Source organism: Carassius gibelio, chromosome B22 (genome assembly GCF_023724105.1).
Source record: "Carassius gibelio isolate Cgi1373 ecotype wild population from Czech Republic chromosome B22, carGib1.2-hapl.c, whole genome shotgun sequence".
NCBI classification, from domain to species: Eukaryota; Metazoa; Chordata; class Actinopteri; order Cypriniformes; family Cyprinidae; genus Carassius; species Carassius gibelio.
The window spans coordinates 4,905,282-4,929,369 of record NC_068417.1 but is presented as its reverse complement, the minus strand read 5'-3'; the positions used below and the strand labels follow the sequence as shown (position 1 = coordinate 4,929,369).

The window sequence follows — 24,088 nt, the reverse complement described above, 5'->3', positions numbered from 1 at the left end:
TCGCATATATGTGACTATTAGGAGTCAAAGTTATAGCGCCACCAACTGGCAGAAGGAAGTGTGTCATTTTCAAAATGATTTGAATTCAGCATCTTATTATTACTCGATTTGCTTCAAACTTCATCAGAATAATGTTAAAACTCAGCCGATATAAATCTGCAAGGGGGATATTGATATCTAAAAAATTGTTGCCGTGGCAACATGTCAAACTGGAATACTTCTCAGGTGATTTTGAGGCAAATAACATACTTAGAATTTCACAAAACTGAACACACATCAGTATTTCTGATAGGAACTTAAATTGTGAATGGATTTTGGATAGCTTGAATGGTTTTGCCGTGGTGATTTTTTTAAATGACCTTACAAAGGGAATCATTATTGTATTTTTAAATTGCAGCTTCCAAACACGTCAAATAATTTTTTCATACAGATGAAAAAGTCATTCTGAGGAAATATGCATAGTTTCACGACTTTACAACACTGTATGGATAACAGAAAATTAAAAAACTGTCAGACATCTCATCTCACGCTGTCCCTCTGTTTGAGTATATGTGCTTCAGACTTCCATTGTCTGAGAGAAATAGCGCCCCCTACAGGTTCAATTCCCGAACTTTTACTTTCACTTTTAAATCGGTTAAAAATACAAACAAATACTTAGATTTAATTCACACTGACAAGCTAAACCAACATATCTGATTATTACCGGTTCAGGGCTCATGGATAAATTATTTCTGGCCAGAGATATGTGAGAAATAGGAGAGATTAATCACCGCTGTGATCACGAGCGTCTGGAGTAAAGAGCTCAGAGAAAACGAATTTATTCCTGTTTTAAAGCTTTTAAAAATAAATTATTACAGCGATATTACACAATCAACCAATTAGAACACACCAAGAGCTAAATTAAGATGTTTTTGAACTGTTTGTGTGAAAATGAAATATTTGTGGCTGCCTATCACCGCCTCCGATCAGCGCGTACAGTGTCCAGCTCAAAACAAACGAATTTATTCTTGTTTAAGAGCTTTTTTAAATAAAATATTACCACAAATGCACACAATAAACCCATTGTAACACAACAAGAGCTAAATGCAGGTGTTTGTGACCTGTTTAAGTGTGCAAGACTATTTGAAAGCGCGACTGGCAGAATAACATATCTCTCTTGAGCTGCAGGTTTCTGGCTTTCGTCGTACGAACGAACACATCACGGACAAGATTATTTCAAAATACATAATAGCTTGGCGAATATAAACGAAAACAGCCACGTGAACATAAACTGAATCTACTGGATTTGAATATTAAAGTGACCACATTTACCACTTGTTTCTGTCTTCAATTTTAATCTATATAAAAAAGGAAACTCATTCGACTTGGCTGCTTTTTTAATGTGTGCGTATTTATTTATTTATCTTTTTATACATTTTGTATAATTTCATAGTTTGTGTATTACAATTATAAAAACAAAAATAAAATTAGCCACTCACATAGAAATAGCTTAGGCCCTAACCTTTTTCTGACAGTTTTAGGGATTTTTAAAAATCCTAAAAAAACCTTATTTGTGCTGCAAATAATAATTTCAAACTCATTTGATACTGACCTATGACATCCTGTGACATTATATTTATTTTAATTTACATAATCTCATGGATGTAACAGTAAATCTGTTCAGCTCACAGATCAATACTAAGCTGTAATGCAAGCAGAACTTTCACAAATGCTTATGAGTCATTTAAGGATTTGATAACACTGTAAAATAATGTCTAATTTGTTAACATTAGCAAATTCATTGATAACACTTTATAATAACTGCACTCATTATTAAATAGTCAGTTCATGCTTTATAAAGCCTTGTCCCAATATCAATAGTCAGTAGTAAGCAGTTTATAAATACAGCTATAAATAGCTTGTCCTTGGTTTATAAGCACATTTATTAAAAATGAGAGTAAGTTATCTTCCTATGAAAAATAAAAGATAAAAATAAACAAACAACAACACAGATTGATACAGAACTCAGAAATTTTATTGTGGATTTATGATAAAGCCTGCAAATGAATTCATACTCCTACTCATACTACTCCATACTCCTTTTTCAACATTATGCCTATATACTGAGATGTTAAATTGTGAATGGGTTTAGGATAGCTTAAATGGTGTTGCCATAGAGATTTATTAAAGTAACATAAAAAAATACAATAGTTATTTTACTATATCTTTACAATTTTTCATTCTAAATCTTCATAATTTTTTATATAAGTAGAAGTCCTCATTTGAAGGAAGCACAGTAAGTTTCATAGCTTTATCACTTTCAAGAGCCAGCATAAAATTTAAACTATCATAACTTATAAATCAAGCTTGCAATTCTTAGTACCAATAATGGCCACCAGAGGGAGCTATAGGATTACTTTTAAATAATTATTGTAGAAACGAGTATGATTTAAATCATTTATAGAAATCTTTCAAAAAAAAATGAATTGTATATATTTTACTGATAAAATGACCCTCACTTAATTAGAATAACAAGCTGAAGTATTTTGAACTGTATATTAAGAATAATTCTTTATAGGCTTTATGGACAGATAACGTTTTGAGTGACTCTTGAAGGTTCAGCACCACATCCTCTTTTACCACTGTTTAAAGAATTAATCTTACAGAATAGGTGTGAATGAATTTTGGATAGCTTGAATGGTTTTGCCGTGATGATTTTTTGAAATAATAGTAAAAAAGGAACCAGTAAATGTCTTTTTATTTTTTTAAAGTGCAGCTTCTAAACACTTAAAAAAAAAAAATGTACACATAGAAGACCAGTCATTCTGAGGCATATTTCCTCAGAATGACTGGTCTCATGACCATAGTTTCATGACTATACAACACTGTATGGATGATAGAAAATTAAAAAAAACTATCATACATCTGATGTCACTCAGTCCCACTGTCACTGTGGGTAATGTGTGTGTGTGTGTGTGTTAAGTGAATTAGGTGTGAAACTATCAGGGAGCATTTATTCTCCAGCGCCAACATTTTACAGAACTGCCACTTTCCTGGAGTCTCCAGAATTACTCGGTGTCAGGCTCTGAGAGATTCCAAAAAATGATTTAATTAGAATACCATGAAGTATTGTGAAATACTATATATTAAGTCTTTATATATAGGCTTTATGAACAGATTAGAGTGACTCGTGAAGGACCAGCACCACCTCCTCTTGTTCGATGGTTTGAGGAATATATCTTCCAGAATCCAGGATTAAGATTTAGGAGCTCATTTTTATTCCACCTCCTTTCCTGAAAAGTCTGTCTTGCAGAATTGACTAAAAATTAATCTTCACATTAATTCCTAATTCTTTTGCAATTCTTTTGTCAGTTCTTCTTGACCTGTTTTTCTCTTCCAGCTTTCCTGGACTATTGTATAGCACTAATAAATGATTAAATAAAAAAAAAATGGTAGTTATTAAGATTGATATGGTTTGGAATTGGTAAAATGTGCTTGGAAAAAAATCACAATAAAACAATGTTTTAATGTTTAAGTTTGGAATATTAACTGACATGAATGAATGCTATATAAATATTGTTCATGTTAACATAATGTTTATAAATGAAATCTTATTGTAAAGTGTTACTAAAGTTATATATATATATATATATATATTGTTCTGTGAATGTGATTTTAAAGTCTAGATGATTCGGATTAACCCTTTAACTGCCATATCAAGTTCAAGTTCAAGTTCAAGTTCAATTTATTTGTATAGCGCATTTACAACAGCCTCCTGGCTGACCAAAGTGCTTTAACATAAGAGCAAGAATATTACACATACATAAAAATAGACCAGACAAAAAATTTAAAACCACCCATTTCAAAATGTAGCATAACACAGTAGTCAGTACACTAAGGAAAATAAAAAAGTTTTTAGCAAAGATTTAAAAATAGACAAGGAAGGGGCCAGTCTGATCTCTAAAGCCAGGGTATTCCAGAGTCGTGGCCCAGCCACTGCAAATGCACGCTCCCCTCTACGCTCCCCTCTATCCTTTAAAACCTCACTGCCAGAGGGATATTGTGAATGCATGTGCCCGCTGGGCACAGTTTACCTGATGCCACCGGGGTGGTGATGGCATTGGTGGCTTGAGCCCGCCATCGCTGCTTGCAGCTATATTTATTATTATTATTATTATTATTATTATTATTAGGGCTCAAGCCCAAAGGGCGAGAGGCCTATTGTTTTCCTTAGGATTATTTTTTATTATTATTATTATTATTATTATTTATTTTTTTTTTTCCAACGTCTCGGGGGCTTTTGGGGCCCTTAACGTGCTTAAAAAGTCTTGAAAATTGGCACACAGATTGGAACCTGCGGCCATTAGGGCCGGGCAGAGACTGATACACGGGCGTGGCACAGGGGCTCTACAGCGCCCCCTGGAATATGGAGGGCCATATATCATACATTCTTGCTCGTAGACGTATGAAACTCGGTACACATATAAATCTCATCAATCCAAACAACTTTTGTATTGCATATCATAGACTCCGCCCAACAGGAAGTTGGCTATTTAGGGTTTAGTATTCAAATTTTTCGTCAAAGTTGTGGGGGCTTTTGGGGTCCTTAACATACTCAAAAACTCTTGAAAATTTGCGCACACTTTGGAATCTGTGGCCTTTAGGAGCCTGCAGAGGCTGGGACCCGGGCGTGGCACAGGGGCTCTACGGCGCCCCCTGGAACACAGTCAGAAATGTTGATGTATAGCTCACACATACTTGCACATATTCATATGAAACTCAGTACACATATAGATCTCATCGTGCCGAACAACTTTCGTATTGCATGTCATAGGCTCCACCCAACAGGAAGTCAGCTATTTAGAGTTATGTAAAAAGCGCATGCTCTGGAATTTGAAATACTTGTCATAGGTTTTTTTCTCGATTGCCGCCAAACTCGGTCAACATGATCTCAAGACACTGGGGATGAAAAATTGCCAGGGGATTTTTGATATCTCGAACGGTTTGCTCGTGGCGAGGCGTTGAAATTATGGCGAGAAATTAGAAACAGGAAGTGTCTAATACCATCCACATACATTTCCTGATTTTAATCAAACTTCATCAGATTATTCGTTGTATGATGTCGATCGCATATATGTGACTATTAGGAGTCAAAGTTATAGCGCCACCAACTGGCAGAAGGAAGTGTGTCATTTTCAAAATGATTTGAATTCAGCATCTTATTATTACTCGATTTGCTTCAAACTTCATCAGAATAATGTTAAAACACAGCTGATATAAATCTGCAAGGGGGATATTGATATCTAAAAAAATTGTTGGCGTGGCAACATGTCAAACTGGAATACTTCTCAGGTGATTTTGAGGCAAATAACATACTTAGAATTTCACAAAACTCTGAACACACATCAGTATTTCTGATAGGAACTTAAATTGTGAATGGATTTTGGATAGCTTGAATGGTTTTGCCGTGGTGATTTTTTTAAATGACCTTACAAAGGGAATCATTATTGTATTTTTAAATTGCAGCTTCCAAACACGTCAAAGAATTTTTTCATACAGATGAAAAAGTCATTCTGAGGAAATATGCATAGTTTCACGACTTTACAACACTGTATGGATAACAGAAAATTAAAAAAACTGTCAGACATCTCATCTCACTCTGTCCCTCTGTTTGAGTATATGTGCTTCAGACTTCCATTGTCTGAGAGAAATTGCGCCCCTACAGGTTCAATTACCGAACTTTTACTTTCACTTTTAAATCGGTTAAAAATACAAACAAATACTTAGATTTAATTCACACTGACAAGCTAAACCAACATATCTGATTATTACCGGTTCAGGGCTCATGGATAAATTATTTCTGGCCAGAGATACGTGAGAAATAGGAGAGATGAATCACCGCTGTGATCACGAGCGTCTGGAGTAAAGAGCTCAGAGAAAACGAATTTATTCCTGTTTTAAAGCTTTTAAAAATAGATTATTACAGCGATATCACACAATCAACCAATTAGAACACACCAAGAGCTAAATTAAGATGTTTTTGAACTGTTTGTGTGAAAATGAAATATTTGTGGCTGCCTATCTGAAATCACCGCCTCCGATCAGCGCGTACAGTGTCCAGCTCAAAACAAACGAATTTATTCTTGTTTAAGAGCTTTTTTAAATAAAATATTACCACAAATGCACACAATAAACCCATTGTAACACTACAAGAGCTAAATGCAGGTGTTTGTGACCTGTTTAAGTGTGCAAGACTATTTGAAAGCGCGACTGGCAGAATAACATATCTCTCGAGCTGCAGGATTCTGCCTTTCGTCGTACGAACGAACACATAACGGACAAGATTATTTCAAAATACATAATAGCTTGGCGACTATAAACGAAAACAGCCACGTGAACATAAACTGGATCTACTGGATTTGAATATTAAAGTGACCACATTTACCACTTGCTTCTGTCTTCAATTTTAATCTATATAAAAAAGGAAACTCATTCGACTTGGCTGCTTTTTTAATGTGTGCGTATTTATTTATTTACCTTTTTATACATTTTGTATAATTTCATAGTTTGTGTATTACAATTATAAAAACAAAAATAAATTTAGCCACTCACATAGAAATAGCTTAGGCCTTAACCTTTTTCTGACAGTTTTAGGGATTTTTAAAAATCCTAAAAAAAAACTTATTTGTGCTGCAAATAATAATTTCAAACTCATTTGATACTGACCTATAACATCCTGTGACATTATATTTATTTGAATTTACATAATCTCATAGATGTAACAGTAAATCTGTTCAGCTCACAGATCAATACTAAGCTGTAATGCAAGCAGAACTTTCACAAATGCTTATGAGTCATTTAAGGATTTGATAACACTGTAAAATAATGTCTAATTTGTTAACATTAGCAAATTCATTGATAACACTTTATAATAACTGCACTCATTAGTAAATAGTCAGTTCATGCTTTATAAAGCCTTGTCCCAATATTAATAGTCAGTAGTAAGCAGTTTATAAATACAGCTATAAATAGCTTGTCCTTGGTTTATAAGCACATTTATTAAAAAGGAGAGTAAAGGGTCAGTTATCTTCCTATGAAAAATAAAAGATAAAAATAAACAAACAACAACAACACAGATTGATACAGAACTCAGAAATTTTATTGTGGATTTATGATAAAATCAGCCTGTAAATGAATTCATACTCCTCCTCATACTACTCCATACTCCTTTTTCAACATGATGCCAATATACTGAGATGTTAAATTGTGAATGGGTTTAGGATAGCTTAAATGGTGTTGCCATAGAGATTTATTAAAGTAACATAAAAAATACAATAGTTATTTTACTATATCTTTAAAATTTTTCATTCTAACTCTTCATAATTTTTTATATAAGTAGAAGTTCTCATTTGAAGGAAGCACAGTAAGTTTCATAGCTTTATCATTTTCAAGAGCCAGCATAAAATTAAAACTATCATAACTTATAAATCAAGCTTGCAATTCTTAGTACCTATAATGGCCACCAGAGGGAGCTATAGGATTACTTTTAAAAAATTATTGGAGAAACGAGTATGATTTAAATAATTTATAGAAATCTTTCAAATAAAATAATATGTATTTTAGGAATTTTACTGATACAATGACCCTCACTTAATTAGAATAACAAGCTGAAGTATTGTGAACTGTATATTAAGAATAATTCTTAATAGGCTTTATGGACAGATACGTTTTAAGTGACTCTTGAAGGTTCAGCACCACATCCTCTTTTACCACTGTTTAAAGAATTAATCTTACAGAACAGGTGTGAATGAATTTTGGATAGCTTGAATGGTTTTGTCGTGGTGATTTTTTGAAATAATAGTAAAAAAGGAACCAGTAAAAAAAAGTGCAGCCTCTAAACACTTCAAAAAAATGTACACATAGAAGACAAGTCATTCTGAGGAAATATGCATAGTTTCATGACTATACAACATTATATGGATGACAGAAAATTAAAAAACATACATCTGATGTCACTCTGTCCCTCTGTCACTGTGTGTGTGTGTTTGTGTGTGTTTTAAGTGAATTAGGTGTGAAACTATCAGTGAGCATTTAGTCTCCAGCGCCAACATTTTACAGAACTGCCACTTTCCTGGAGTCTCAGAATTACAATGTGTCAGGTTCTGAGAGATCTAAGATTCCAAAAAAATATTTAATTAGAATACCATGAAGTATTGTGAAATACTATATATTAAGACTTTATATATAGGCTTAATGAACAGATTAGACTGACTCGTGAAGGACCAGCACCACCTCCTCTTGTTTGATGGTTTGAGGAATATATCTTCCAGAATCCGGGATTAAGATTTAGGAGCTCATTTTTATTCCACCTCCTTTCCTGAAAGTCTGTCTTGCAGAATTGACTAAAAATTCATCTTCACATTAATTCCTAATTCTTTTGCAATTCTTTTGTCAGTTCTTCTTGACCTGTTTTTCTCTTCCAGCTTTCCTGGACTATTGTATAGCACTCATAAATGATTAAATAAAAAATAATGGTAGTTATTAAGATTGATATGGTTTGGAATTGGTAAAATGTGCTTGGAAAAAAATCACAATAAAACAATGTTTTAATGTTTAAGTTTGGAATATTAACTGACATGAATGAATGCTATATAAATATTGTTCATGTTAACATAATGTTTATAAATGAAATCTTATTGTAAAGTGTTACTAAAGTTATATATATATATATATATTGTTCTGTGAATGTGATTTTAAAGTCTAGATGATTCGGATTAACCCTTTAACTACCATATCAAGTTCAAGTTCAAGTTCAAGTTCAATTTATTTGTATAGCGCATTTACAACAGCCTCCTGGCTGACCAAAGTGCTTTAACATAAGAGCAAGAATATTACACATACATAAAAATAGACCAGACAAAAAATTTAAAACCACCCATTTCAAAATGTAGCATAACACAGTAGTCAGTACACTAAGGAAAATAAAAAAGTTTTTAGCAAAGATTTAAAAATAGACAAGGAAGGGGCCAGTCTGATCTCTAAAGGCAGGGTATTCCAGAGTCGTGGCCCAGCCACTGCAAATGCACGCTCCCCTCTACGCTCCCCTCTATCCTTTAAAACCTCACTGCCAGAGGGATATTGTGAATGCATGTGCCCGCTGGGCACAGTTTACCTGATGCCACCGGGGTGGTGATGGCATTGGTGGCTTGAGCCCGCCATCGCTGCTTGCAGCTATATTTTTTTATTATTATTATTATTAGGGCTCAAGCCCAAAGGGCGAGAGGCCTATTGTTTTCCTTAGGATTATTTTTTATTATTATTAGGGCTCAAGCCCAAAGGGCGAGAGGCCTATTGTTTTCCTTAGGATTATTTTTTATTATTATTAGGGCTCAAGCCTGGAGGGCGAGAGCCCTATTGTTTTCCTTAGGATTATTTTTTATTATTATTATTATTTTTTTCCAACGTTACGGGGGCTTTTGGGGTCCTTAACATGCTCGAAAACTCTTGAAATTTGGCACACACCTTGGAACCTGTGGCCATTAGGGCTGGGCAGAGACAGATATACGGGCGTGGCACAGGGGCTCTACAGCGCCCCCTGGAATACTGAGGGCCATATATCATACATACTTGCACGTAGACACACGAAACTCGGTACACATGTAGATCTCATCAAACCAAACAACTTTCGTACTGCATGTCATAGGCTCCGCCCAACAGGAAGTTGGTTATTTAGGGTTTAGTATTCATATTTTTCGTCAAAGTTGTGGGGGCTTTTGGGGTCCTTAACATACTCAAAAACTCTTGAAAATTTGCGCACACTTTGGAATCTGTGGCCTTTAGGAGCCTGCAGAGGCTGGGACCCGGGCGTGGCACAAGGGCTCTACGGCGCCCCCTGGATCACAGTCAGAAATGTTGATGTATAGCTCACACATACTCACACATATGCATATGAAACTCAGTACACATATAGATCTCATCGTGCCGAACAACTTTCGTATTGCATGTCATAGGCTCCGCCCAACAGGAAGTCAGCTATTTAGAGTTATGTAAAAAGCGCATGCTCTGGAATTTGAAATACTTGTCATAGGTTTTTTTGCAAATTGCCACCAAATTCGGTCAACATGATCTCAAGACATTGGGTATGAAAAATTGCCAGGGGATTTTTGATATCTCAAACGGTTTGCTCGTGGCGAGGCGCTGAAATTATGGCGAGAAATGAGAAACAGGAAGTGTCTAATACCATCCACATACATTTCCTGATTTTAATCAAACTTCATCAGATTATTCATTGTATGAGGTCGATCGCATATATGTGACTATTAGGAGTCAAAGTTATAGCGCCACCAACTGGCAGCAGGAAGTGTGTCATTTTCAAAATGCTTTGATTTCAGCAACTTATTTTTACTCGATTAGCTTCAAACTTCATCAGAATAATGTTAAAACACAGCCGATATAAATCTGTTGGGGGGATATTGATATCTAAAAATATTGTTGCCGTGGCAACATGTCAAACTGGAATACTTCTCAGGTGATTTTGAGGCATATAACATGCTTAGAATTTCATCAAACTCAGAACACATATCAGTATTTATGATAACTAGACACTGGCAAAAGTTCATAAGAGGGCGTGGAAGAGGCACTCTATAGCGCCACCTTTTGTCAAAAGTGGGGGGGTTAGTTTTAGCTACAGACACCAAACTCGGTACAAAAATTTTTCTTATCAAGACGGACAACTTTCTAATTCACAGTCATCAGCTACGACCAACAGGAAGTCGGCTATTTTGATTTGAATGTGGATTGTTTTTTACATTTAGCTGTGAATTAATGCATACTGCTCAGAGGAGAGTAACACTATACACACCAAACTTGGTGTACATGTTGAAAAAACATTGAGGAACTTAAATTGTGAATGGGTTTTGGATAGCTTGGATGGTTTTGTCGTGGTGATTTTTTTAAATGACAATAAAGATGGAATTATTAATTTTCCTGCATTTTTAAATTCCAAACACTTCAAAACCTTTTTTCATACAGAAAAAAAGTCATTCTGAGTAAATATGCATAGTTTCATGACTTTACAACACTGTATGGATAACAGAAAATTAAAAAACTGTCAGGCATCTCATATCACTCTGTCCCTCTGTTTGAGTGTGTGTGCTTAGACTTCCATTGTCTGAGAGAAAATGCGCCCCTACAGGTGCAGTTACCGGACTAAAAAAGGGAGGAGACTCTCTTTTGGTTTCACTTTTAAATCGGTTAAAATACAAATAAATACTTGGATTTAATTCACACTGACAAGCTAAACCAACATATATGATTATTATCAGGTCAGGGCTCATCAATAATGGATGTGTGGTCAGTGATATGTGAGAAACACGAGAGATGAATCACCGCTCTGAGCAGGAGCGTGTGGAATGACGAGCTCAGAAAAAAACGAGTTTATTCTTGTTTTATAGCTATTAAAAATAAATTATTGCAGCGATATCACACAATACACCAATTAGAACACACCAAGAGCTAAATTAAGATGTTTTTGAACTGTTTGTGTGAAAATGAAATATTTGCAGCTGCCTATCTGAAATCACTGCCTCCGATCAGCGCGCACAGTGTCACAAGTTCAAAACTAACGAATTTATTCTTGTTTAAGAGCTTTTTAAAATAAATTATTGCCATAAATGCACACAATACATCCATTATAACATAACACGAGCTAAATATAGGTGTTTGTGACCCGTTTAAGTGTGCAAGACTATTTGAAAGCGCGACTGGCAGAATAACATTGATCTCTCGAGCTGCAGGATTCTGCCTTTCGTCGTAAGAACGAACACATCACGGACAAGATTATTTCAAAATACATAATAGCTTGGCTAATATAAACGAAAACAGCCACGTGAACATAAACTGTTGAGAAATAAATCTGAAGTGGATATACTGGATTTTAATATTAAGTGACCGCATATACCAGCTGCTTCTGTCTTCAATTTTAATCTATATAAAAAATTTAACTCATTCATCTTGGCTGCTTTTTTAATGTGTGTACGTATTTATTTATTATTTTGCTCTAACAAGACTTAATCTATATTTAATTAAATCAATTACATTTTATTTTAAATTTGATTTGTCCATTTCTGCATCTAAACGGCTAAAAACCTAAAACAGGCTCTATTATACTATTGTTAGCAATTTCTTTATCGTCCAATTTATCTGGTGTACACGCTTTTATTTTCATAATAAACTTGTTTGTTAGATTATACACAGTTATAGTGGTCTATAATAAATATTGACAGGTTTTATTCAAGCTGTTTAGAATGATTGCCGTAGGCTAATTTTTTAAAATGTAAATCCAAAAATAAATGAATAAATAAATAAAAAATAAAAAAACATTGGAACAGAATAACTGTTGTACTTTTTTATACATTTTGTATAATTTCATAGTTTATGTATTATAGTTATAAGAACAAATATATTTAGCCACTCACATAGAAATCTTAGGCCTTATCCTTTTCTGACAGTTTTAGGGATTTTTAAAAATCCTAAAAAACCTTATTTGTGCTGCAAATAATAATTTCAAACAAATTTGATACTGACCTCTGACATCCTGTGACATGATATTTATTTGATTTTACATAATCTCATGGATGTAACTGTAAATCAGTTCAGCTCACAGATGAAGACTAAGCTGTAATGCAAGCAGAACTTTCACAAATGCTTGTAGGTCAATAAAATCATTACAAAACACTTACAAATCATTTAAGGGGTTTTATAACACTGTAAAATAATGTCTAATTTGTTAAAATTAGCAAATGCATTGAAAACACTTTATAATAACTGCACTCATTAGTAAATATTCAGTTCATGCTTTATAAAGCCTTGTCCCAACATTAATAGTCAGTAGTAAGCAGTTTATAAATACAGCTATAAATAGCTTGTTCTTGGTTTATAAGCACATTTATTAAAAAGGAGAGTAAAGGGTCAGTTATCTTCCTATGAAAAATAAAAAAATAAAAATAAACAAACAACACAGATTGATACAGAACTCAGAAATTTTATTGTGGATTTATGATAAAATCAGCCTGTAAATGAATTCATACTCCTCCAAGAAGACACAAGTAGTTCACACCAAACTGTTTTAAAATGAAGCCATACACTGAAGATGTTAAATTTCGAATGGGTTTAGGATACCTTAAATGGTGTGGCCATAGCGATTTATTAAAGTAACATAAAAAAATACAATAGTTATTTTACTATATCTTTAAAATTTTTAATTCCAACTCTTCATAATTTTTTATATACGTAGAAGTCATCATTTGAAGGAAGCACAGTAAGTTTCATAGCTTTATCATTTTCAAGAGCCAGCATAAAATGAAAACTATCATAACTTATAAATCAAGCTTGCAATTCTTAGTACCAATAATGGCCACCAGATGGAGCTATAGGATTACTTTTAAATAATTATTGTAGAAACAAGTATGATTTAAATCATTTATAGAAGTCTTTCAAAGAAAAATAATATGTATTTTATGTATTTTACTGATAAAAAGACCCTCACTTAATTAGAATAACAAGCTGAAGTATTGTGAACTGTATATTAAGAATAATTCTTTATAGGCTTTATGGACAGATACTTTTGAGTGACTCCTGAAGGATCAGCACCACATCCTATTTTACCACTGTTTAAAGAATGTATCTTACAGAACAGGTGCGAATGAATTTTGAATAGCTTGAATGGTTTTGTCGTGGTGATTTTTTGAAATAACAGTAAAAAAGTAACCAGTAAATGTCTTCTATTTAATTTTTTTTAAGTGCAGCTTCTAAACACTAAAATAAAAAAAGATAGAAAATAAAAAAAACTATCATACATCTGATATCACTCTGTCCCTCTGTCACTGTGGGTAATGTGTGTGTGTGTGTGTGTGTGTTAAGTGAATTAGGTGTGAAACTATCAGGGAGCATTTAGTCTCCAGTGCCAACATTTTACAGAACTGCCACTTTCCTGGAGTCTCAGAATTACAATGTGTCAGGTTCTGAGAGATCTAAGATTCCAAAAAATTATTTGATTAGAATACCATGAAGTATTGTGAAATACTATATATTAAGACTTTATATATATAGGCTTTATGAACAGATTAGAGTGACTCGTGAAGGACCAGCAGCACCTCCTCTTGTCCGATGGTTTGATGAATATATCTTCCAGAATCCGGGATTAAGATTTAGGAGCTCATTTTTATTCCACCTCCTTTCCTGAAAGTCTGTCTTGCAGAATTGACTAAAAATTAATCTTCACATTAATTCCTAATTATTTTGCAATTATTTTTGTCAGTTCTTCTTGACCTGTTTTTTTTCTTCTTCTTTTCTGACCTCATGACCCAGTCAGCATTTTTGTACAATGGTCAAGTCTTAACTTATCCATTTCTGTATTGCATTTGTGTTTGATATTTCTCATGGGTATTTCATAATTTTCGACTTTGAGTTAAAACAGTTTGAGTTAAAACTCTTTTTTAGCGCATTTCATCTGTAAAAGAAAACATGCCTAATAATTCTGCACACATGAATATAAGGAGTTTTTCTCTTCCAGCTTTCCTGGACTATTGTATAGCACTCATAAATTATTAAATAAAAAATAATGGTAGTTATTAAAGGTGCTGTAGGGAACTTTTGTAAAAAAAAAATATTTTTTACATATTTATTAAACCTGTCATTATGTCCTGACAGTAGAATATGAGACAGATAATCTGTGAAAAAAATCAAGCTCAGCGGAGTAACCCAGTACCTTTGTGATTCTTCATAGACATAAACAGAGAGAAGTAGCTCCAGCCACAATGTTCTTCCGCAAGACGCGAGCAGTTCTGTTTATTAACCGCTAGATCGTCAAAAGTTCCCTACTGCAGCTTTAAGATTGATATGGTTTGGAATTGGTACAATGTGCTTGGAAACAAATCACAATAAAACAATGTTTTAATGTTTAAGTTTGGAATATTAACTGACATGAATGAATGCTATATAAATATTGTTCATGTTAACAATATTTATAAATGAAATCTTATTGTAAAGTGTTACTAAATATATAAATATATATTGTTCTGTGAATGTGATTTTAAAGTCTAGATGATTCGGATTAACCCTTTAACTGCCATATCCTTTAAAACCTCACTGCCAGAGGGATATTGTGAATGCATTTGCCCGCTGGGCACAGTTTACCTGATGCCACCGGGGTGGCGATGGCATTGGTGGCTTGAGCCCGCCATCGCTGCTTGCAGCTATATTTATTATTATTATTATTATTATTATTATTTTTTTCCAACGTCTCGGGGGCTTTTGGGGCCCTTAACGTGCTTAAAAAGTCTTGAAAATTGGCACACAGATTGGAACCTGCGGCCATTAGGGCCGGGCAGAGACTGATACACGGGCGTGGCACAGGGGCTCTACAGCGCCCCCTGGAATATGGAGGGCCATATATCATACATTCTTGCTCGTAGACGTATGAAACTCGGTACACATATAAATCTCATCAATCCAAACAACTTTTGTATTGCATATCATAGGCTCCACCCAACAGGAAGTTGGCTATTTAGGGTTTAGTATTCAAATTTTTCGTCAAAGTTGTGGGGGCTTTTGGGGTCCTTAACATACTCAAAAACTCTTGAAAATTTGCGCACACTTTGGAATCTGTGGCCTTTAGGAGCCTGCAGAGGCTGGGACCCGGGCGTGGCACAGGGGCTCTACGGCGCCCCCTGGAACACAGTCAGAAAAGTTGATGTATAGCTCACACATACTTGCACATATTCATATGAAACTCAGTACACATATAGATCTCATCGTGCCAAACAACTTTCGTATTGCATGTCATAGGCTCCGCCCATCAGGAAGTCAGCTATTTAGAGTTATGTAAAAAGCGCATGCTCTGGAATTTGAAATACTTGTCATAGGTTTTTTTCTCGATTGCCGCCAAACTCGGTCAACATGATCTCAAGACACTGGGGATGAAAAATTGCCAGGGGATTTTTGATATCTCGAACGGTTTGCTCGTGGCGAGGCGTTGAAATTATGGCGAGAAATGAGAAACAGGAAGTGTCTAATACCGTCCACATACATTTCCTGATTTTAATCAAACTTCATCAGATTATTCGTTGTATGATGTCGATCGCATATATGTGACTATTAGGAGTCAAAGTTATAGCGCCACCAACTGGCAGAAGGAAGTGTGTCATTTTCAAAATGATTTGAATTCAGCATCTTATTATTACTCGATTTGCTTCAAACTTCATCAGAATAATGTTAAAACACAGCCGATATAAATCTGCAAGGGGGATATTGATATCTAAAAAATTGTTGGCGTGGCAACATGTCAAACTGGAATACTTCTCAGGTGATTTTGAGGCAAATAACATACTTAGAATTTCACAAAACTCTGAACACACATCAGTATTTCTGATAGGAACTTAAATTGTGAATGGATTTTGGATAGCTTGAATGGTTTTGCCGTGGTGATTTTTTTAAATGACCTTACAAAGGGAATCATTATTGTATTTTTAAATTGCAGCTTCCAAACACGTCAAATAATTTTTTCATACAGATGAAAAAGTCATTCTGAGGAAATATGCATAGTTTAACGACTTTACAACACTGTATGGATAACAGAAAATTAAAAAACTGTCAGACATCTCATCTCACTCTGTCCCTCTGTTTGAGTATGTGTGCTTCAGACTTCCATTGTCTGAGAGAAATTGCGCCCCTACAGGTTCAATTCCCGAACTTTTACTTTCACTTTTAAATCGGTTAAAAATACAAATAAATACTTAGATTTAATTCACACTGACAAGCATAACCAACATATCTGATTATTACCGGTTCAGGGCTCATGGATAAATTATTTCTGGCCAGAGATACGTGAGAAATAGGAGAGATGAATCACCGCTGTGACCACGAGCGTCTGGAGTAAAGAGCTCAGAGAAAACGAATTTATTCCTGTTTTAAAGCTTTTAAAAATAAATTATTACAGCGATATCACACAATCAACCAATTAGAACACACCAAGAGCTAAATTCAGATGTTTTTGAACTGTTTGTGTGAAAATGAAATATTTGCAGCTGCCTATCTGAAATCACGCCTCCGATCAGCGCGTACAGTGTCGAGCTCAAAACAAACGAATTTATTCTTGTTTAAGAGCTTTTTTACATAAAATATTACCACAAATGCACACAATAAACCCATTGTAACACTACAAGAGCTAAATGCAGGTGTTTGTGACCTGTTTAAGTGTGCAAGACTATTTGAAAGCGCGACTGGCAGAATAACATATCTCTCGAGCTGCAGGATTCTGGCTTTCGTCGTACGAACGAACACATAACGGACAAGATTATTTCAAAATACATAATAGCTTGGCGAATATAAACGAAAACAGCCACGTGAACATAAACTGGATCTACTGGATTTGAATATTAAAGTGACCACATTTACCACTTGCTTCTGTCTTCAATTTTAATCTATATAAAAAAGGAAACTCATTCGACTTGGCTGCTTTTTTAATGTGTGCGTATTTATTTATTTACCTTTTTATACATTTTGTATAATTTCATAGTTTGTGTATTACAATTATGAAAACAAAAATAAATTTAGCCACTCACATAGAAATAGCTTAGGCCTTAACCTTTTTCTGTCAGTTTTAGGGATTTTTAAAAATCCTAAAAAAACCTTATTTGTGCTGCAAATAATAATTTCAAACTCATTTGATACTGACCTATGACATCCTGTGACATTATATTTATTTGAATTTACATAATCTCATAGATGTAACAGTAAATCTGTTCAGCTCACAGATCAATACTAAGCTGTAATGCAAGCAGAACTTTCACAAATGCTTATGAGTCATTTAAGGATTTGATAACACTGTAAAATAATGTCTAATTTGTTAACATTAGCAAATTCATTGATAACACTTTATAATAACTGCACTCATTAGTAAATAGTCAGTTCATGCTTTATAAAGCCTTGTCCCAATATTAATAGTCAGTAGTAAGCAGTTTATAAATACAGCTATAAATAGCTTGTCCTTGGTTTATAAGCACATTTATTAAAAAGGAGAGTAAAGGGTCAGTTATCTTCCTATGAAAAATAAAAGATAAAAATAAACAAACAACAACACAGATTGATACAGAACTCAGAAATTTTATTGTGGATTTATGATAAAATCAGCCTGTAAATGAATTCATACTCCTCCTCATACTACTCCATACTCCTTTTTCAACATGATGCCAATATACTGAGATGTTAAATTGTGAATGGGTTTAGGATAGCTTAAATGGTGTTGCCATAGAGATTTATTAAAGTAACATAAAAAATACAATAGTTATTTTACTATATCTTTAAAATTTTTCATTCTAACTCTTCATAATTTTTTATATAAGTAGAAGTCCTCATTTGAAGGAAGCACAGTAAGTTTCATAGCTTTATCATTTTCAAGAGCCAGCATAAAATTAAAACTATCATAACTTATAAATCAAGCTTGCAATTCTTAGTACCTATAATGGCCACCAGAGGGAGCTATAGGATTACTTTTAAATAATTATTGGAGAAACGAGTATGATTTAAATAATTTATAGAAATCTTTCAAATAAAATAATATGTATTTTAGGAATTTTACTGATAAAATGACCCTCACTTAATTAGAATAACAAGCTGAAGTATTGTGAACTGTATATTAAGAATAATTCTTAATAGGCTTTATGGACAGATACGTTTTAAGTGACTCTTGAAGGTTCAGCACCACATCCTCTTTTACCACTGTTTAAAGAATTAATCTTACAGAACAGGTGTGAATGAATTTTGGATAGCTTGAATGGTTTTGTCGTGGTGATTTTTTGAAATAATAGTAAAAAAGGAACCAGTAAAAAAAAGTGCAGCTTCTAAACACTTCAAAAAAATGTACACATAGAAGACAAGTCATTCTGAGGAAATATGCATAGTTTCATGACTATACAACATTATATGGATGACAGAAAATTAAAAAACATACATCTGATGTCACTCTGTCCCTCTGTCACTGTGTGTGTGTGTTTGTGTGTGTTTTAAGTGAATTAGGTGTGAAACTATCAGTGAGCATTTAGTCTCCAGCGCCAACATTTTACAGAACTGCCACTTTCCTGGAGTCTCAGAATTACAATGTGTCAGGTTCTGAGAGATCTAAGATTCCAAAAAATTATTTAATTAGAATACCATGAAGTATTGTGAAATACTATATATTAAGACTTTATATATAGGCTTAATGAACAGATTAGAGTGACTCGTGAAGGACCAGCACCACCTTCTCTTGTCCGATGGTTTGAGGAATATATCTTCCAGAATCTGGGATTAAGATTTAGGAGCTCATTTTTATTCCACCTCCTTTCCTGAAAGTCTGTCTTGCAGAATTGACTAAAAATTAATCTTCACATTAATTCCTAATTCTTTTGCAATTCTTTTGTCAGTTCTTCTTGACCTGTTTTTCTCTTCCAGCTTTCCTGGACTATTGTATAGCACTCATAAATGATTAAATAAAAAATAATGGTAGTTATTAAGATTGATATGGTTTGGAATTGGTAAAATGTGCTTGGAAAAAAATCACAATAAAACAATGTTTTAATGTTTAAGTTTGGAATATTAACTGACATGAATGAATGCTATATAAATATTGTTCATGTTAACATACTGTTTATAAATGAAATCTTATTGTAAAGTGTTACTAAAGTTATATATATATATATATATTGTTCTGTGAATGTGATTTTAAAGTCTAGATGATTCGGATTAACCCTTTAACTGCCATATCAAGTTCAAGTTCTAGTTCAAGTTCAATTTATTTGTATAGCGCATTTACAACAGCCTCCTGGCTGACCAAAGTGCTTTAACATAAGAGCAAGAATATTACACATACATAAAAATAGACCAGACAAAAAATTTAAAACCACCCATTTCAAAATGTAGCATAACACAGTAGTCAGTACACTAAGGAAAATAAAAAAGTTTTTAGCAAAGATTTAAAAATAGACAAGGAAGGGGCCAGTCTGATCTCTAAAGGCAGGGTATTCCAGAGTCGTGGCCCAGCCACTGCAAATGCACGCTCCCCTCTACGCTCCCCTCTATCCTTTAAAACCTCACTGCCAGAGGGATATTGTGAATGCATGTGCCCGCTGGGCACAGTTTACCTGATGCCACCGGGGTGGTGATGGCATTGGTGGCTTGAGCCCGCCATCGCTGCTTGCAGCTATATTTATTATTATTATTATTATTTTTTTCCAACGTCTCGGGGGCTTTTGGGGCCCTTAACGTGCTTAAAAAGTCTTGAAAATTGGCACACAGATTGGAACCTGCGGCCATTAGGGCCGGGCAGAGACTGATACACGGGCGTGGCACAGGGGCTCTACAGCGCCCCCTGGAATATGGAGGGCCATATATCATACATTCTTGCTCGTAGACGTATGAAACTCGGTACACATATAAATCTCATCAATCCAAACAACTTTTGTATTGCATATCATAGGCTCCGCCCAACAGGAAGTTGGCTATTTAGGGTTTAGTATTCAAATTTTTCGTCAAAGTTGTGGGGGCTTTTGGGGTCCTTAACATACTCAAAAACTCTTGAAAATTTGCGCACACTTTGGAATCTGTGGCCTTTAGGAGCCTGCAGAGGCTGGGACCCGGGCGTGGCACAGGGGCTCTACGGCGCCCCCTGGAACACAGTCAGAAATGTTGATGTATAGCTCACACATACTTGCACATATTCATATGAAACTCAGTACACATATAGATCTCATCGTGCCGAACAACTTTCGTATTGCATGTCATAGGCTCCGCCCATCAGGAAGTCAGCTATTTAGAGTTATGTAAAAAGCGCATGCTATGGAATTTGAAATACTTGTCATAGGTTTTTTTCTCGATTGCCGCCAAACTCGGTCAACATGATCTCAAGACACTGGGGATGAAAAATTGCCAGGGGATTTTTGATATCTCGAACGGTTTGCTCGTGGCGAGGCGTTGAAATTATGGCGAGAAATGAGAAACAGGAAGTGTCTAATACCGTCCACATACATTTCCTGATTTTAATCAAACTTCATCAGATTATTCGTTGTATGATGTCGATCGCATATATGTGACTATTAGGAGTCAAAGTTATAGCGCCACCAACTGGCAGAAGGAAGTGTGTCATTTTCAAAATGATTTGAATTCAGCATCTTATTATTACTCGATTTGCTTCAAACTTCATCAGAATAATGTTAAAACACAGCCGATATAAATCTGCAAGGGGGATATTGATATCTAAAAAATTGTTGGTGTGGCAACATGTCAAACTGGAATACTTCTCAGGTGATTTTGAGGCAAATACCATACTTAGAATTTCACAAAACTCTGAACACACATCAGTATTTCTGATAGGAACTTAAATTGTGAATGGATTTTGGATAGCTTGAATGGTTTTGCCGTGGTGATTTTTTGAAATTACCTTACAAAGGGAATCATTATTGTATTTTTAAAATGCAGCTTCCAAACACGTCAAAGAATTTTTTCATACAGATGAAAAAGTCATTCTGAGGAAATATGCATAGTTTCAAGACTTTACAACACTGTATGGATAACAGAAAATTAAAAAACTCTCAGACATCTCATCTCACTTTGTCCCTCTGTTTTAGTATATGTGCTTCAGACTTCCATTGTCTGAGAGAAATTGCGCCCCTACAGGTTCAATTCCCGAACTTTTACTTTCACTTTTAAATCGGTTAAAAATACAAATAAATACTTAGATTTAATTCACACTGACAAGCTAAACCAACATATCTGATTATTACCGGTTCAGGGCTCATGGATAAATTATTTCTGGCCAGAGATACGTGAGAAATAGGAGAGATGAATCACCGCTGTGATCACAAGCTTCTGGAGTAAAGAGCTCAGAAAAAACTAATTTATTCCTGTTTTATAGCTTTTAAAAATAAATTATTACAGCGATATCACACAATCAACCAATCAGAACACACCAAGAGCTAAATTCAGATGTTTTTGAACTGTTTGTGTGAAAATGAAATATTTGTGGCTGCCTATCTGAAATCACCGCCTCCGATCAGCGCGTACAGTGTCGAGCTCAAAACAAACGAATTTATTCTTGTTTAAGAGCTTTTTTAAATAAAATATTACCACAAATGCACACAATAAACCCATTGTAACACATCAAGAGCTAAATGCAGGTGTTTGTGACCCGTTTAAGTGCGCAAGACTATTTGAAAGCGCGACTGGCAGAATAACATATATCTCTCTAGCTGCAGGATTCTGCCTTTCGTCGTACGAACGAACACATCACGGACAAGATTATTTCAAAACACATAACAGCTTGGCGACTATAAACGAAAACAGCCACGTGAACATAAACTGTTGAGAAATAAATCTGAAATGGGTCTACTGGATTTTAATATTAAGTGACCGCATATACCAGCTGCTTCTGTCTTCAATTTTAATCTATATAAAAAATGAAATTCATTCATCTTGGCTGCTTTTTTAATGTGTGTACGTATTTATTTATTTATTTATTATTTTGCTCTAACAAGAATTAATCTATATTTAATTAAATCAATTACATTTTATTTTACATTTGATTTGTCCATATCTGCATCTAAACGCCTAAAAACCTAAAACATGCTCTATTATACTATTGTTAGCAATTTCTTTATCGTCCAATTTATCTGGTGTACACACTTTTATTTTCATAATAAACTTGTTTGTTAGATTATACACAGTTACAGTGGTCTATAATAAATATTAACAGGTTTTATTCAAGCTGTTTAGAATGATTGCAGTAGGCTAATTTTTTTTAATGTAAATCCAAAAAAAAAAAAAAAAAAAAAAAAAAAAAAAAAAAAAAAAAAAAACATTGGAAAACAATGACTGTTGTACTTTTTTATACATTTTGTATAATTTCATAGTTTATGCATTATAGTTATAAAACAAATAAATGTAGCCACTCACATAGAAATCTTAGGCCTTATCCTTTTCCGACAGTTTTAGGGATTTTTAAAAATATTAAAAAACCTTATTTGTGCTGCAAATAATAATTTCAAACTCAAAAAGTAAATAGTCAGTTCATGCTTTATAAAGCCTTGTCCCAATATTAATAGTCAGTAGTAAGCAGTTTATAAATACAGCTATAAATAGCTTGTTTTTGGTTTATAAGCACATTTATTAAAAAGGAGAGTAAAGGATCAGTTATCTTCCTATGAAAAATAAAAGATAAAAATAAACAAACAACAACACAGATTGATACAGAACAGAAAAATAAATTTTATTGTGGATTTATGATAAAATCAGCCTGTAAATGAATTCATACTCCTCCTCATACTACTCCATACTCCTTTTTCAACATGATGCCAATATACTGAGATGTTAAATTGTGAATGGGTTTAGGATAGCTTAAATGGTGTTGCCATAGAGATTTATTAATGCAACATAAAAAAATACAATAGTTATTTTACTATATCTTTAAAATTTTTCATTCTAACTCTTCATAATTTTTTATATAAGTAGAAGTCCTCATTTGAAGGAAGCACAGTAAGTTTCATAGCTTTTTCATTTTCAAGAGCCAGCCTAAAATTAAAACTATCATAACTTATAAATCAAGCTTGCAATTCTTAGTACCAATAATGGTCACCAGAGGGAGCTATAGGATTACTTTTAAATAATTATTGTAGAAACGAGTATGATTTAAATAATTTATAGAAATCTTTCAAATAAAATAATATGTATTTTAGGAATTTTACTGATAAAATGACCCTCACTTAATTAGAATAACAAGCTGAAGTATTGTGAACTGTATATTAAGAATAATTCTTTATAGGCTTTATGGACAGATACGTTTTAAGTGACTCTTGAAGGTTCAGCACCACATCCTCTTTTACCACTGTTTAAAGAACTAATCTTACAGAACAGGTGTGAATGAATTTTGGATAGCTTGAATGGTTTTGTTGTGGTGATTTTTTGAAATAATAGTAAAAAAGGAACCAGTAAATGTCTTTTTATTTTTTTTAAAGTGCAGCTTCTAAACACTTAAAAAAAATGTACACATAAAAGACAAGTCATTCTGAGGCATATTTCCTCA

The 24,088-nt window shown here is 34.0% G+C and overlaps 1 protein-coding gene and 2 long non-coding RNA genes across 4 annotated transcripts in view; 1 reads left to right on the top strand and 2 right to left on the bottom strand.

Annotated features, from left to right (window-relative positions):
* The window catches only part of LOC127987694 (uncharacterized), a 2,462,016-nt gene that overhangs the window by 1,992,977 nt on the left and 444,951 nt on the right, over positions 1–24,088 (bottom strand). The gene's annotated exons all lie outside the window — the stretch shown is intronic.
* LOC127987792 (uncharacterized) overlaps positions 1–24,088 on the top strand; it is a 338,739-nt gene that overhangs the window by 218,432 nt on the left and 96,219 nt on the right. The window lies entirely within an intron of this gene.
* Positions 960–23,896, bottom strand: LOC127987810 (uncharacterized). 2 transcript variants are annotated; one of them, XR_008161425.1, is made up of 4 exons: positions 23,629–23,896; positions 17,714–18,494; positions 6,216–6,705; positions 960–1,100 (listed from the first exon to the last, which is right to left on the bottom strand). It is a non-coding gene; the product is annotated as an uncharacterized LOC127987810 (long non-coding RNA). The 2 variants fall into 2 exon arrangements; XR_008161424.1 differs by lacking the exon at positions 23,629–23,896 and having other exon boundaries at positions 17,714–19,127.